At 45.0% G+C, this 13,861-nt stretch overlaps 1 non-coding gene across 1 annotated transcript; it reads left to right on the top strand.

Annotated features, from left to right (window-relative positions):
- Positions 1-12,505: 12,505 nt before the first annotated feature.
- LOC112673291 (U6 spliceosomal RNA) lies at positions 12,506-12,609 on the top strand. The gene has a single exon (XR_003144722.1). It is a non-coding gene; the product is annotated as a U6 spliceosomal RNA (small nuclear RNA).
- Positions 12,610-13,861: the final 1,252 nt, after the last annotated feature.

Genomic DNA, 13,861 nt, shown 5'->3' on the forward strand with positions numbered 1-13,861 from the left:
GGGCCATCAGGAGGCCCTGCAGTAGTCAAAGTGAGCAGTGATGCGGACTTGTGCCAGGGTAGTGGCAGTCGGAGAGTTGAAGGGGAATGTTGGCTTCTACCACAGGGGTTTCATGCTGCTAGTCTGCAGTGCTCTGCTGGCTTCCTCAGGAAGGCTGAGGTCCCAGCTCCCCCCAACCCCACGCTCCAAGGCTCTTCCCCACAAACAGGGTGCAGACATGTTGAGGACGTGGAGTATGAAGCCCATGCAGAAACAACCATGGACCCCAACAACCATGGACCCCAAGGTTGAGCTAGCAGCTCCTGCTGGTGGGGGTGGGGAAGGAAGATAGATTCTCCATCCCAAGGGAAACCCCAGACCACCCCTAGCTCCTTCCATATCCCCTTAGGGCCCAAATTCAAGGCCTGGAATAGCTCAGAGTCTGTAAAGTGATGTTCAAATTTGAGGGGAGCCCCAAGTGAGGAGAGAAAGCATGGGATATAGCCAGGGAGCTAGAGAACCAAAATCCCTTGTCGATGACCTGAGTCACTAGGAAGCGTCAAAGTTGCCAGAAATGGCAAGGATGCTCTTGCTCCTCCTTCCCCTCCAGCTCCTCCCTCTCTCCCCTCCAGCTGCATAGGCTGCCATATCCAGATGCATTAGTGGGAACTGTGGCTACCAGTTTGAGACCTCGAGGTCAGTCCACAGAGCCACAGGCATTGCACCCTGGCCCAGTATTATTGAGCTACCAAACGAACACTAGCAGTCTTGTTGGAGGAGGAAAAATAACTGGTTTGTTCAAGCCACTGTTATTTTGACAGTGTGGTTACTTACAGACAGAAGCATTTCTAAACTATACTTCCATCTGACCTTAATGTAAATACCAGAGAGCTGGACGTTCATGATGCAGTTCATGCTTCAGAGGTTTCACAGACCACCCAAACTCCATGATTTGCTGGGAGGACTCTTGGTCTCAACATACAGTTGTATACGTAGTTATGATTTTTTCCAGCAAAAAGATACAGAACACAATCGGCAAAGGGATATGGTACCCGGGGCAAAGTCCCGGGGAGACCAGGTACAAGCTTCTAAGGATTCTCTCCCAGTGAAGTCACAGGACATGCTTAATTCCCCCATCATGGCTCCTGACAGCCCAGAGTAGCTCATTATCAGAGGTTAAATGCCTAGGGTTTTCACTAGGGGGTGGTCACATAGCCCCCCACCCCCAACCTGGTGCATACTCAGCTTCCAGACTGTCCAGGAAGGAGAACAGATGTTCAGCATAAACCAGAGTGCTTGTGTGAACTGCTGAGGCGCAGTGAGACACTCCTGATTTAGAGGATGGTGAGAACCCTCATGAACTCTTAAGTGTCCAGATGCCAGCCAAGGACCATCCTTGAAGCAGGCCTTTCCAAGGAGAGAAGTTCAGGCCTGCTGGGTTAACTCTTTCTGTGCACAATGCAATACCGAAAAGGTGCTCGGTTTCAACCAAGGTCAGCGGATGGGCAAGATCGCTTGGAGGAACCTCGTTTTTCTCTAGCACCTTCATTTCTTCACATTCTTCATGTTGTTTATTGAATCTGGATTCACGAGGGCTAATTGTGGATGTCATGTCATCTGGGGGTTTCCTTCTCAGGAGATTTTGAGGTGGCAGAGTTGACATTCTGCTTTGCTTTATTTTTTTGAAGTAACTCTGTGCCCAGTGTCGGGCTTGAACTCAGGACTCCCAGATCAAGAGTCACATGTGACTGAGCCAGCCAGGCACTCCAGCATTCTGCTTTAAATTCATTTTCATGATACCTTTTCTTGACTTATAACTACGAGGAAATAAGTAATGAGCAAACAATGAAAAGATAATCCTATTGGTCAGATTTGGGCCTCTGTTAACTTGTCCATCATCACTGTGCCTCCAGTTTGACATCTACTGGAACTCTTACCATTCTGCCATCAGTGCCGCACTAGCCTTGCCTCAAATCCAGGCCTCCACTAACTATTCTGTTAGTGGGGTTTAACTTTGAACCCCTGTGTTTGCTCCGAGAGCCTCTCCAGTCTGAGCTTGAAGCGGAGCCTTTGTTAGTTATTACCTCATCAGTGTACCACCGGTTCACTATCAAACCAGGGTTCCTGTATAATGTTCCACCAGCTGTTGTCTCCTGATCTGACCTTGAATTTGGGATTCTGTTAATTTGTTTTTTTGTTTTTTGTTTTTTTTTTTGTTTTTTTTTGTTTTTATCCATGATAGGCACACAGTGAGAGAGAGAGAGGCAGAGACACAGGCAGAGGGAGAAGCAGGCTCCATGCACCGGGAGCCCGATGTGGGACCCGATCTCCGGGTCTCCAGGATCGCGCCCTGGGCCAAAGGCAGGCGCCAAACTGCTGCGCCACCCAGGGATCCCGGATTCTGTTAATTTGTGATCAGTGCCCCTTTGCTTCAGCAAGAATTCCGACCAACCTTTGAGGACCCTTGGTCCTGACCTTGAGTCTGGGCCTCTGTTAGTTATTGCACCATGAATCCCTGTGTGGCCCAAACTTCCATCCAGGCCTCGGCTAACTAACTATTCTACCGTCACTGTCTCTGATCTGACCTCAAGTCTGGGCATCTCTTAACGTTTCCTCCACCAGTGCCTCACTGGTGTGACCCATACCTGGCTACTTTTAACTTTACCACCATTGGCATCCTCCTGGTGTACCCTCAGACCTGGGCTTCTGTTAATGTTTGCACCATCAAGACCCCTGGTTTTCCTTTGAACTCGAGTCTTTTTAACTCTTCCACCATCAGGGCTGTAGCAGTTTAAACTCCAGCCTGAGACTCTATTTATAATTCCACCATCAAGAAGTCTTTGCCCTTGAATCCAAGCTTCAGGTAACTCATTACCAATGCACCTTGGGCCTGAAACCTGAGTGTCTGCAAACTTTTCCACACTCAGTGCTCCTCTGGCTTGACCCCAAGAAACTATTCCATTCTCTACTGCTATGATCTCACTTCAAACCGTAGCCTCTATTTACTATTTTTCTATGATTGCTTCTTTGATCTGACCTTGAACTTAGGACACTGGTAAGACTTGTAGTACACAGACCTCAGAACCTGTGTGCCTGCGAACTATTCCATTATCATTCCTCTTCTAATCTCATTTTGAACCTGAGCTGCCGCAAACTATTCCACTATCAGTACCCCTCCAATCCTATTTGGAATTGAAATTCTGCTGAATATTCTTTGGTCCAACTGAGTCTGGGCCTCTGATTAATACCCACTGTTGCTGGTTTTTTGCTCTGACTGGGCCTTTTTTTAAAAAAATATTTTTATTTATTCATAAGAGACACACAGAGAGGCAGAGACATAGTCAGAGGGAGGAGAAACAGGTTCCATGCAGGGAGCCCAATGTGAGACTTGATGCCAGGACTCCAGGATCATGCCCTGAGCTGAAGGCAGACACTTAACTGCTGAGCCATCCAGGCGTCTCATGACTGGGCCTTTTTGAACTCTAGAACCATCAAGGCATCTCCGATCTGACTTCAAATCCAGACTCTTAGCTTTTACTCCATCAAGACCTCCATCTTTTTTAAAGATTTTATTTCTGTTTTTTAAAGATTTTTATTTATTTATTCACGACAGACACACAGAGAGAGGCAGAGACACAGAAGGAGAAGCAGACTAAGATTTTATTTATTTAAAGTAATCTTTATGGGGCACCTGGGTGGCTCAGTGGTTGAGTGTCTACCTCCAGCTCAGGGTGTGATCCTGAAATTCCCAAGTCCGGCATCAGGCTCCCCACGGGGAGCCTGCTTCTCCCTCTGCCTGTGTCTCTGCCTCTTTCTGTGTGTCTCTCATGAGTGAATAAAATCTTTTAAAATAAAGTAATCTTTACATCCATCATGGGGCTCAAACTTAACAACCCCGAGATCAAGAGTTGCTTGCTCTACTGACTGAGCCAGACAGGTGCCCCAAGACCACATTTGATCTAAATTCTCACATGGAAAATAAAATAAAATAAATTCTCACATGGGTGTCTCTTAACTAATCCAACATGAAAGGCCTCTCAATCAACCAAAACCCAGAGGTTTTTTTTTTTAAAGATTTTATTTATTCATGAGAGACACAGAGAGAAGCCAGAAACATAGGCAGAGGGGAAATTTAGGCTCCCTGCTAGGAGCCTGATGTGGGACTCAATCCCGGAATTCGAGGATTACGCCCTGAGCTGAAGGCAGACATTCAACCACTGAGTCACCTAGGCATCCCAAAACCCAGAGCTTTTATTTTTTTTTAAGATTTTATTTATTTATTCATAGACACACAGAGAGAGAGGCAGAGACACAGGCAGAGGGAGAAGCAGGCTCCATGCAGGGAGCCCGATTCGAGACAGGATCATGCCCTGGGCTAAAGGCGGCGCTAAACCACTGAGCCACTGGGGCTGCCCGAGGTTGCTTTCCATAGACACACTTAATGATGTAGCAGAGTTACCACGCAGCTTGGTGGATAAGGCAGAGCTATGAGATGTCAGGAGCTAGGATCCCTGAGTCAAGGATTGGAGGAGAGCCACTTCCCCATTAAGAATCCTCATTTTAGGATCCCTGGGTGGCGCAGCGGTTTGGCGCCTGCCTTTGGCCCAGGGCGCGATCCTGGAGACCCAGGATCGAGTCCCACATCGGGCTCCCGGTGCATGGAGCCTGCTTCTCCCTCTGCCTGTGTCTCTGTGTCTCTGCCTCTCTCTCTCTCTCTCTGTGACTATCACAAATAAATAAAAAAAAATTTAAAAAAAAAAGAATCCTCATTTTAGGGGGGCACTTGAGTGACTCAGTGGTTGAGTGTCTGCCTTTGGCTCAGGTTGTGATGCTGGGGTCCTAGGATCGAGTCCCCCATCAGGCTCCCTACGGGGAGCCTGCTTCTCCCTCTGTCTGTGTCTCTGCCTCTCTTGTGTGTGTCTTATGAATAGATAAATAAAATCTTTTCAAAAATAAAAATAAAATTATTTTTTAAGGGCTGCCTGGGTGGCACAGTGGTTGAGCGTCTGCCTTCGGCCCAGGGCCTGATCCTGGAGACCTGGGATCGAGTCTCACATTGGGCTCCCTGCATGGAGCCTGCTTCTCCCTCTGCCTCTCTCTCTGTGTCTTTCATGAATGAATAAATAAAATCTTAAAAAAAAAGAGAGAGAGACATGGAGACATACATGGAAAGAGTGTCACATGATGATGGAGGCAGAAATCAGCACTGCTAGGAAGCACCAAAGATTGCTGGGAGTTACCAGAAGCTGGAAGAGGCAAGAAAGAATCCCCTCTTAGAGCATTCAGAGAGAGCTTCGCCTTTCCAACACCTTGATTTCAGACTTCTAACTTTCAGAACCATTAAATAATACATTTCTGTCTTTTGAAGAAAAAAAAAGACTCAGCAGACATTTACTGGGAGCCTTCTCTGTGCCAGGCACTGGAAATAAGATGGTAAACTAGGGTAAGGACACTGCCCCTGAGGAGCTGACAGCAATACAGGCAGCAAAGCAATAAAGGGAGGGGTTTTGAGAATGATGGTGTGGTACTATGTAGAAGATGCTTTGTGTCCAGGGACCCCAAGACCACCCCCAGGTCCGATGATTCACTCTGAGCGACTCCATGTATTTGTACTCATGGCTACAGCAAAAGGACACAAAGCACAATCAGCAAAGAAAGGGCGCATGGGGCCTGGTCTAGAGGGAGCCAGGAACAGCTTCTAAGATCCCTCTCCCATTGGAGTCACACGAGACATGCTTAATTCTTCCAGCAATGGGGGCGCCTGGGGGACTCAGTCGGTTAAGCATCTGCCTTCAGCTCACATCATGATCCCAGGGTCCTGGGACCGAGCCCCATGTCAGGCTCCCTCCCTGCTGCTCCCCCTGCTCATACTCACTCTGTGTCAAATAAAAAAAAAAAAAATTCTTCCAGCAATGAATTGTGACAACAAATCTGATATATTGTTTGTAGGGAAACTCACCTGAGCCTAATAGTCCAAGATTTTTATCAGGAGCCAGTTAGGGGGATCCCTGGGTGGCGCAGCGGTTTAGCACTTGCCTTTGGCCCAGGGCACGATCCTGGAGACCCGGGATCGAATCCCACATCGGGCTCCCGGTGCATGGAGCCTGCTTCTCCCTCTCCCTCTGCCTATGTCTCTGCCTCTCTCTCTCTCTCTCTCTCTCTCTGTAACTATCATAAATAAATTTTTAAAAAATTAAAAAAAAAGGAGCCAGTTAGGTAGGCACCCTCGGCTAGCATGTACAAAAATCCCAGGTCCCAAGAAGGAAAGCAGGTGTTCAGCATAAACCACAGTGTTTGTATAGTTTAGGCATGGGGAGCCACTCATCATTTCGACAATGATGGGAACCCTCCTGAAATCTGAGTTCCCAGATGCCACCTGTGTTAGCTCACACTGCAATACAGGGACTGGAAATAACTTAAGCAACAGAATATTTTTTTAAGATTTTATTTATTTGAGAGAGAGAGAGAGAACGAGCAGAGGTGAGGGGCAGAGAGAGAGGGAAAAGCAGATTCCCCAAAGAGTAGGGAGCTCCATGAGGGACTCAATCCCAGGGCCCAGGGATCACGACCTGACACGAAGGCGAACACTTAACTGACTGAGCCACCCAGGTGCCCCAACAGAAATTTATTTCATCACAGTTCTGGAGGCTAGAAGTCCAAGACCAAGGTGTCATCAAAGTTGGTTTCTGGGGCAGACTCTCTTCTTGGCTTATAAACAACCATCTTCTTGCTATGTTCTCATGTGATCTTTCTTCTGTGTGTGTATGGAAGAGAGAGATCTCTGGGAGAGATCTTTTAAAAAGTTTTTTTTAACAAAAAATAAAAGTTTTTTTAAAAAGATGTTATTCATTTATTCATGAGAGACACAGAGAGAGGCAGAGACACAGGAAGAGGGAGAAGCAGGCTCTCTGCAGGGAGCCTGGTGCAGGACTCGATCCCAGGACCCTGGGATCATGACCTGAGCCAAAGGCAGACACTCAACTACTGAGCCACCCAAGTGCCCTAAGATTTTTTTTAATTTATTATTTATTCATGAGAGAGAGACACACACACACAGAGGCAGAGACACAGGCAGAGTGAGAAGCTGGATCCCCACAGGGAGCCCGATGTGTGACTTGATCCTGGATCCTAGGATCACACCCTGAGCCAAAGGCAGTTGCTCAACCACTGAGCCACCCAGGCATCCCAACCTCAAGATTTTTTTAAAAGATTTGTTATTTATTTATTTGAGAGAGAGAATGAGCAGGGGAGGAGCAGAGAGAGAGGGAAGCAGACACCTCACTGAGCAAGAATCCTGATGTGGGGTTTGATCCCAGGACCCAGACATTAAGATCTGAGCCAAAGGCAGATGCTTAACTGACTGAGCCATCCAGGCACCCAATAAAGATGTCTTTTTTTTTTTTTAAAGATGTCTTTTAAAGTAATCTCTACATCCCATGTGGGGCCCAAACTCACAACCCCAAGATCAAGAGTCTCATGCTCCACCAACTGAGCCAGCTAGGCATCCTGGTGCTTGTAATCTACATTATAACAGCTCTTTCCCTGTATGTTGGGAACCTTTCTGCCATCTTGGCCACATGTGGCCTGGATGTGTGAGCAGAAGGCAGCCCTACATGGACACAACCTAACAATTCACCCCAATAGGGACGTGCGTATTGAGGTGGCAGTGATCAAAACCTCCCTTGGAGAAGTGACAGGAGAGGAAGGCATGGTAGACAGCAGTTGGTGACGTGAACTTTGGAGTAAGACAGTGAAGTTCAAGCTGGATTGGACTTCTGGCTCTTTTGACATGACCCATGCTGCTATTTAACAAGTATTTGAAGAAAGATTTATATATGCTTTAAGATTTTATTTATTTAGTTTGATAGAGCACAAGCAGGGGGAGTGGCAGGCAGAGGGAGAAGCAGACTCCCGGCTCCACAGGGACCCAGATGCCATGTGGGGCTTGATCTTGGGACTCTGAGATTATGACCTGAGCCAAAGGCAGATGCTTAACCGACTGAGCCACCCAGGTGCCCCAGAAAGCTTTATTTTAAAAAATATGTTACGTTAAAAAAATAAATGTGGGGATCCCTGGGTGGCGCAGCAGTTTGGCGCCTGCCTTTGGCCCAGGGCGCGATCCTGGAGACCCGGGATCGAATCCCACGTCGGGCTCCCGATGCATGGAGCCTGCTTCTCCCTCTGCCTGTGTCTCTGCCTCTCTCTCTCTGTGTATGACTATCATAAAAAAAAAAAAAATAAATAAATGTGTATATGTTATGTTATTTTATTTTTAAAGATTTTATTTATTTATTCATGGGAGACAGAGAGAGGCAGAGACACAGACAGAGGGAGAAGTAGGTTCCCCCCAGGGAGCCCAATGTAGGACTCCATCTCGGGACCTGAGCCAAAGGCAGACGCTCAACCGCAGAGCCACCCAGGCATCCCTAATATTTTATTTTTAAGTAACCCCTACACCCAATATTTGAAGAATGCTTTATTTTTTTAAAGATTTTTATTTATTTATTCATGATAGACATAGAGAGAGAGAGAGAGAGAGAGAGAGAGAGGCAGAGACACAGGAGGAGGAAGAAGCAGGCTCCTTACCGGAAGCCTGACGCAGGACTCGATCCCGGGACTCTGGGATCGCGCCCTGGGCCAAAAGCAGGCGCTAAACCGCTGAGCCACCCACCCGGGGATCCCCCTGAAGAATGCTTTAAATGAATGTTTATCCTTGGTGAAGTTAATTTGTCAAGTCTCAGTTTCATCATCTGTAAAACTTATGATGATAATATTCTTACAAAACTGTTCAGTACGTTCAAGGATTAAAAGCACTTCTGATTCCTGACTCAGAGTAAGTTTTGAAAAAAAAGACAACTAGTATTAAATATAATCAGGGGACAAAGAACCATGAACCATGGGTCAGATGAATGCTGGTGATTTCCCAATGATGCTGAGCTGTTCTGGAGTGCACTAAGCCATTGGTTTGGAGGTGATGGAAGGGTGGTGATGAGACAGTAAGAATGTTCCCGACCTTACCATATGTTCTCATGAATCCTTGTAAAAAATCTCCAGCACTAACCACATGTTTAGATTTGTAGTAGTTGGATTCTTGGAAGCCCAAAGAAAAGGAGCGCATAGGGGCACCTGGGTGGCTCAATGGGACTTGATCCCAGGTCTCCAGGATCACGCCCTGGGCTGAAGGCAGACGCTTAAACCCTGAGCCACCCAGGTATCCCAATAATTTTTTTTTTAAGGAGTGCACAAATAAATACTAACTGACAACATATCGAATGGCCAGAAAGCAAAAAAATGACATAATTCAGAATTTAGCACTGGAAAGCAGAGTGACTCCAGAAGCACTTACAATACTAAATGGGATAGTTCACAATAATTCTCTGTCACAAATCTGTATGTATAAATAGCAGGATGGAAAGATGTATAAAATTTATAACTTCCAGGAAATGCAAGAAATAAATGATAGAACCACAACAGCAGCAGAAGACTTTATATTTATCAACCTAGGATAAATGTAGTAGACAGAGCAAAAATAGTATAATCAGGGACAGTTGGCTGGCTCAGTTGGAAGAATGTGCGACTCTTGATCTCAGGGTTGTGAGTTTGAGCCCCACGTTGGAGGTAGAGATTGCTATATATATATAATTAATAAAGCTATATCAAGTTTATTCTCTTATAATTATGTCTTTTGGTCAGTGACCGTGAAACATTAATAATTATTGACTCTCTTATTAGGCCACAAAGAAAATTTCGGTAAATTCCAAAAAATGGAATGGATACACACCACATTCTCTGATCATAATGCAATCGACTTCGATTCTTTTTTATTTATTTATTTTAAGATTTTATTTATTTATTCATGAGAGACACACAGAGAGAGAGAGAGAGAGAGAGGCACAGATACAGGCAGAGGGAGAAGCAGGCTCCATGCAGGGAGCCCAACATGGGACTTGATTCTTTTTTAGTAGCTTGGGAAAAGCTTTAAAAAATATCTCTCTTGGGGCCGCTGGGTGGCTCAGTCAGTTAAGGGTCTGCTTTTGGCTTGGGTCATGATCTCAGGGTCCTGGGATTTTAAAGAATGAAATCTTTAAAAATATATATATATACATATGTATGTATACATATATATGTATATATATATGTATATATATTAACTCTTGCACCAATGTATCAATAAATCAAAATTTGCAAGAAATTTAGAATAATAAAAATTTAAATGTCTCTGAAATGAGAAAATTACATATCAAAATGTACAGGGTATAGCTAAATGTGATCTCAGAGCAAAATTCGCAGATTAAGATATACTATATCAGATATTGTTGAAAGGTTCCTAAAACACTAAATATACCAAACTCCAAGTCAATTGACAAGTGATAAGCTGGGAGAAACCCTTGCAGTACAGGAAAGATGACAAAGGGTGTGATATTGTGATTTATAAGGGATTTGGTCATTCATTTCTTTTTTTTAATATTTTATTTATTTATTCATGAGAAACAGAGAGAGAGGCAGAAGCAGAGACACAGTCAGAGTGGGGAAGTATGCTCCTTGCAGGGAGCCCGATGTGGGACTCCATCCCGGGACTCCAGGATCACGCCCTGGGCCAAAGGTGGGCGCTAAACCGCTGAGCCACACAGGCGTCCCTTGGTCATTCATTTCTCACATGCATTTGGTCTTTGTCCATGGTCCCTGGCTCACAGCTCCCCAGAGCCTTGGAATTTCCTAAGGGGAGGAAGTGATCAAGATGTCTTTTGTTACGTTAATGGGGGGACTTTGGAAAACACCTTAGGATGGGGGGTGGTTGCCAGGGGAACTAAACCTGTATTTTGAGGGTTGGAAATTTCAGCCTCTTTCCCCTCTCCCCACAGCTTCCGGGGTGGGGAGGGGCTGGAGATTTCCTGCCCCAACACCAGATATCAGATATTTAATCCATCCTACCTATGTGATGAAACCTCCATAAAAACTTAAAAGAACGGGGTTTAGAGAGCTTCTGGGTTGGTGAATATGTAGGAATTTGGGGAGAGTGGCATGCTCAGAGAAGGCTTAGGAAGCTGTGAGCCTTTGCTTCATACCTCGCCCTATATATGTCCTCCATCTAGCTATTCCCAAATTATATGCTTCTGTAATAAACCAGTGATCTAGTGAGTAAAATGTTTCTGAGTTCTGTGAGCCACTCTAGCAAAGTAACGGAACCCAAGGAGGAAGTGGTGGGAACGTCCAATTTGTAGCCAGTTGGTCGAAGCACAGGTGATTCTGGACTTCTGACTGGTATTGAAGTTGGGGGTGGGGTGTGGTCTCCTGGCACTGAGGCCTGAACCTGTGGAATCTGATGCTATCTCTGGGTAGTGTCAAAATTGAGTTGAAATTGTGGGACGGGGCACCTGGGTGGCTCAGTGGTTGAGTGTCTGCCTTTGGCTCTGGTCGTGGTCCCAAGGGTCCTTGGATGGAGTCTCGCATTGGGCTCCCTGCATGGAGCCTGCTTCTCCCTCTGCCTATGTCTCTGCCTCTCTCTGTGTGTCTCTCATGAATAAATAGAATCTTAAAAAAAAAGAGAGAGAGAAATTGTGGGACACTCAGCTGGTTTCCGGAGAATTGCCTGTTGGGTGTGTGAAACACCCTTCTTCCTACAGTGGATTTGGGTCCAGCAGCACCCAAAAGAATGAACTGCCTTTGTTAATTTATAAATCAATAAGAGAAGACAAAACGTGAATAAAAATGGACAAAAGATATGAATGGAAAGTTTTTTTTAAATTTTTATTTATTTATGATAGTCTCACAGAGAGAGAGAGAGAGGCAGAGACACAGGCAGAGGGAGAAGCAGGCTCCATGCACCAGGAGCCCGATGTGGGATTCGATCCCGGGCCTCCAGGATCGCGCCCTGGGCCAAAGGCAGGCGCCAAACCGCTGCGCCACCCAGGGATCCCATAAATGGAAAGTTCACAAAAAAAATAAAAAGGAATAACCAAAAACATGTGAAAATATGCTCAATTTCATTCGTAAGTGAAGAAACGCCAACCATGTTGTTTTCATGTATCAGATTGATAAAAATATATATGTTTCATAATATTCAGCATGGACAAGGGTATGAGGAAATGTGACAAGCATAGTAGGCAGAAGTATAGACTTGAACAAGTGTTTTGGAGGAAGTTTGGCAATATTTATCAAAGTTTTCAATTTGTGTACATTATGATCCAAGAATTCCATTGCTAGAAAGTTACTTTTTATTTTTATTTTTAATTTTTTTCTTTATTTGACAGAGAGAGAGAGAGAGAGAGAGAAAGCACAAACTGGGAGAAGGGGCAGAGGGAGAGGAAGAAGCAGACTCCCCGCTGAGCAGGGAGCTCCAGGCAGGCTTAATCCCAGGACCCTGGGATCAAGACCTGAGCAGAAGGCAGATACTTAAACCACTAAACCACTCAGGTGCCCCAGGAATTACTTTTTAAACTTACTTTTTAAAAAGTAGCTGTCTCTATATTTTTAATAGGGTTAACCAAAAATATATAAATAGCTGTTTTTTAAAAAATTCAATAGAGTGCTCACTACGGCAGCACACATACTAAAATTGGAATGATACAGAAATCAGCATGGCCCCTGTGCAATGAAGACACACGAATCCATGAAGCATTCCATATGTATTGTTGAAAAGAAAACCACAGGCCCAAAATGGTGTCACTTATGTTAAGGCGCCACCAGTAAACCAAGACTTCATATCTAATCAACTGCAGTTTCAACCACCCCTCTCCAGAAATTACACTTTTAACCAGTCAATATGGGAATTTCTTGGTCAGTGATAGGAAATTTACTGATAGACCTCTTCCATTCCCCTAAGGAGGGTGACCTTTCCTAAAACAGTAGATTCTTTGCTAATAATTTATTTTTCTCCGTTCCCTTTCTGCCTTTAAAAACATTTCCCTTGGGGCAGCTGGGCAGCTCAGTGGTTGAGTGTCTGCCTTCGGCTCAGAGCCTGATCCCAGGGTTCTGGGATGGAGTCCCACATCAGGCTCCCCACGGGGACCCTGCTTCTCCCTCTGCCTATGTCTCTGCCTCTCTCTCTGTGTCTCTCATTAATAAATAAATAAAATCTTTTTTAAAAAATGGAAAAAAAAAAGATTTATCATACTCCAAAGTGAGGAAGTTATCAAAGACTTCTGCGGTCATATCAACCAAGTTTAAAAGGTTCCCCACTAGGGGTGCCTGGGTGGCTCAGTCCATTAAGCCTCCATCTCTTGATTTCAGCTCAGATCATGATCTCAGGGGCATGATCATAGGGTCATGGGTTTGCCTTAGGCTCCACACAGAGTCTGTTTGAGATTCTCTCCCTCCCTCTTCCTCTGCCCCTCCCCTAGCTAACTCTCTCTCTTTCTCTCTCTCTCTCTCTCTCAAATAAATAAATAAAAATCTTTTTTAAAAAATAGAAGTATGGGACGCCTGGATAGCTCAGTGGTTGAGCATCTGCCTTTGGCTCAGTTCCTGATCCCGGGATCCGAGATTGAGTCCTGCATCAGGCTCCTTGTGGGGAGCCTACTTCTCCCTCTGCCTGTGGCTCTGCCACTCTCTCTCTCTCTCTCTCTCTGTCTGTCTGTCTCTCATGAATAAATAATTAAAATCTTTTAAAAAATAGAAGTAATAAAAGGCTCCCACTGGCCAAAGATGGGTCAATCTGAACACCAAGAAGAAAAGTAACTGCAATGAATTTAAATACATGAACTGGCCACGAGATCATAATGGTGCTAATTGTCATTGGCCACCTTTGGAAGATGCTAGTGAACCACTGCAGTATTGTGAAAACTGATAAATAAAGACACAGAGAGAAAGTATCTGACTAGGTAATTGATGATATTGAAGAATTATTATTGTTTAATTGTTGAGATAGGACAATAATGTACAG

This window comes from Canis lupus, chromosome X, assembly GCF_003254725.2.
Source record: "Canis lupus dingo isolate Sandy chromosome X, ASM325472v2, whole genome shotgun sequence".
In the NCBI taxonomy this organism is placed as follows: Eukaryota; Metazoa; Chordata; class Mammalia; order Carnivora; family Canidae; genus Canis; species Canis lupus.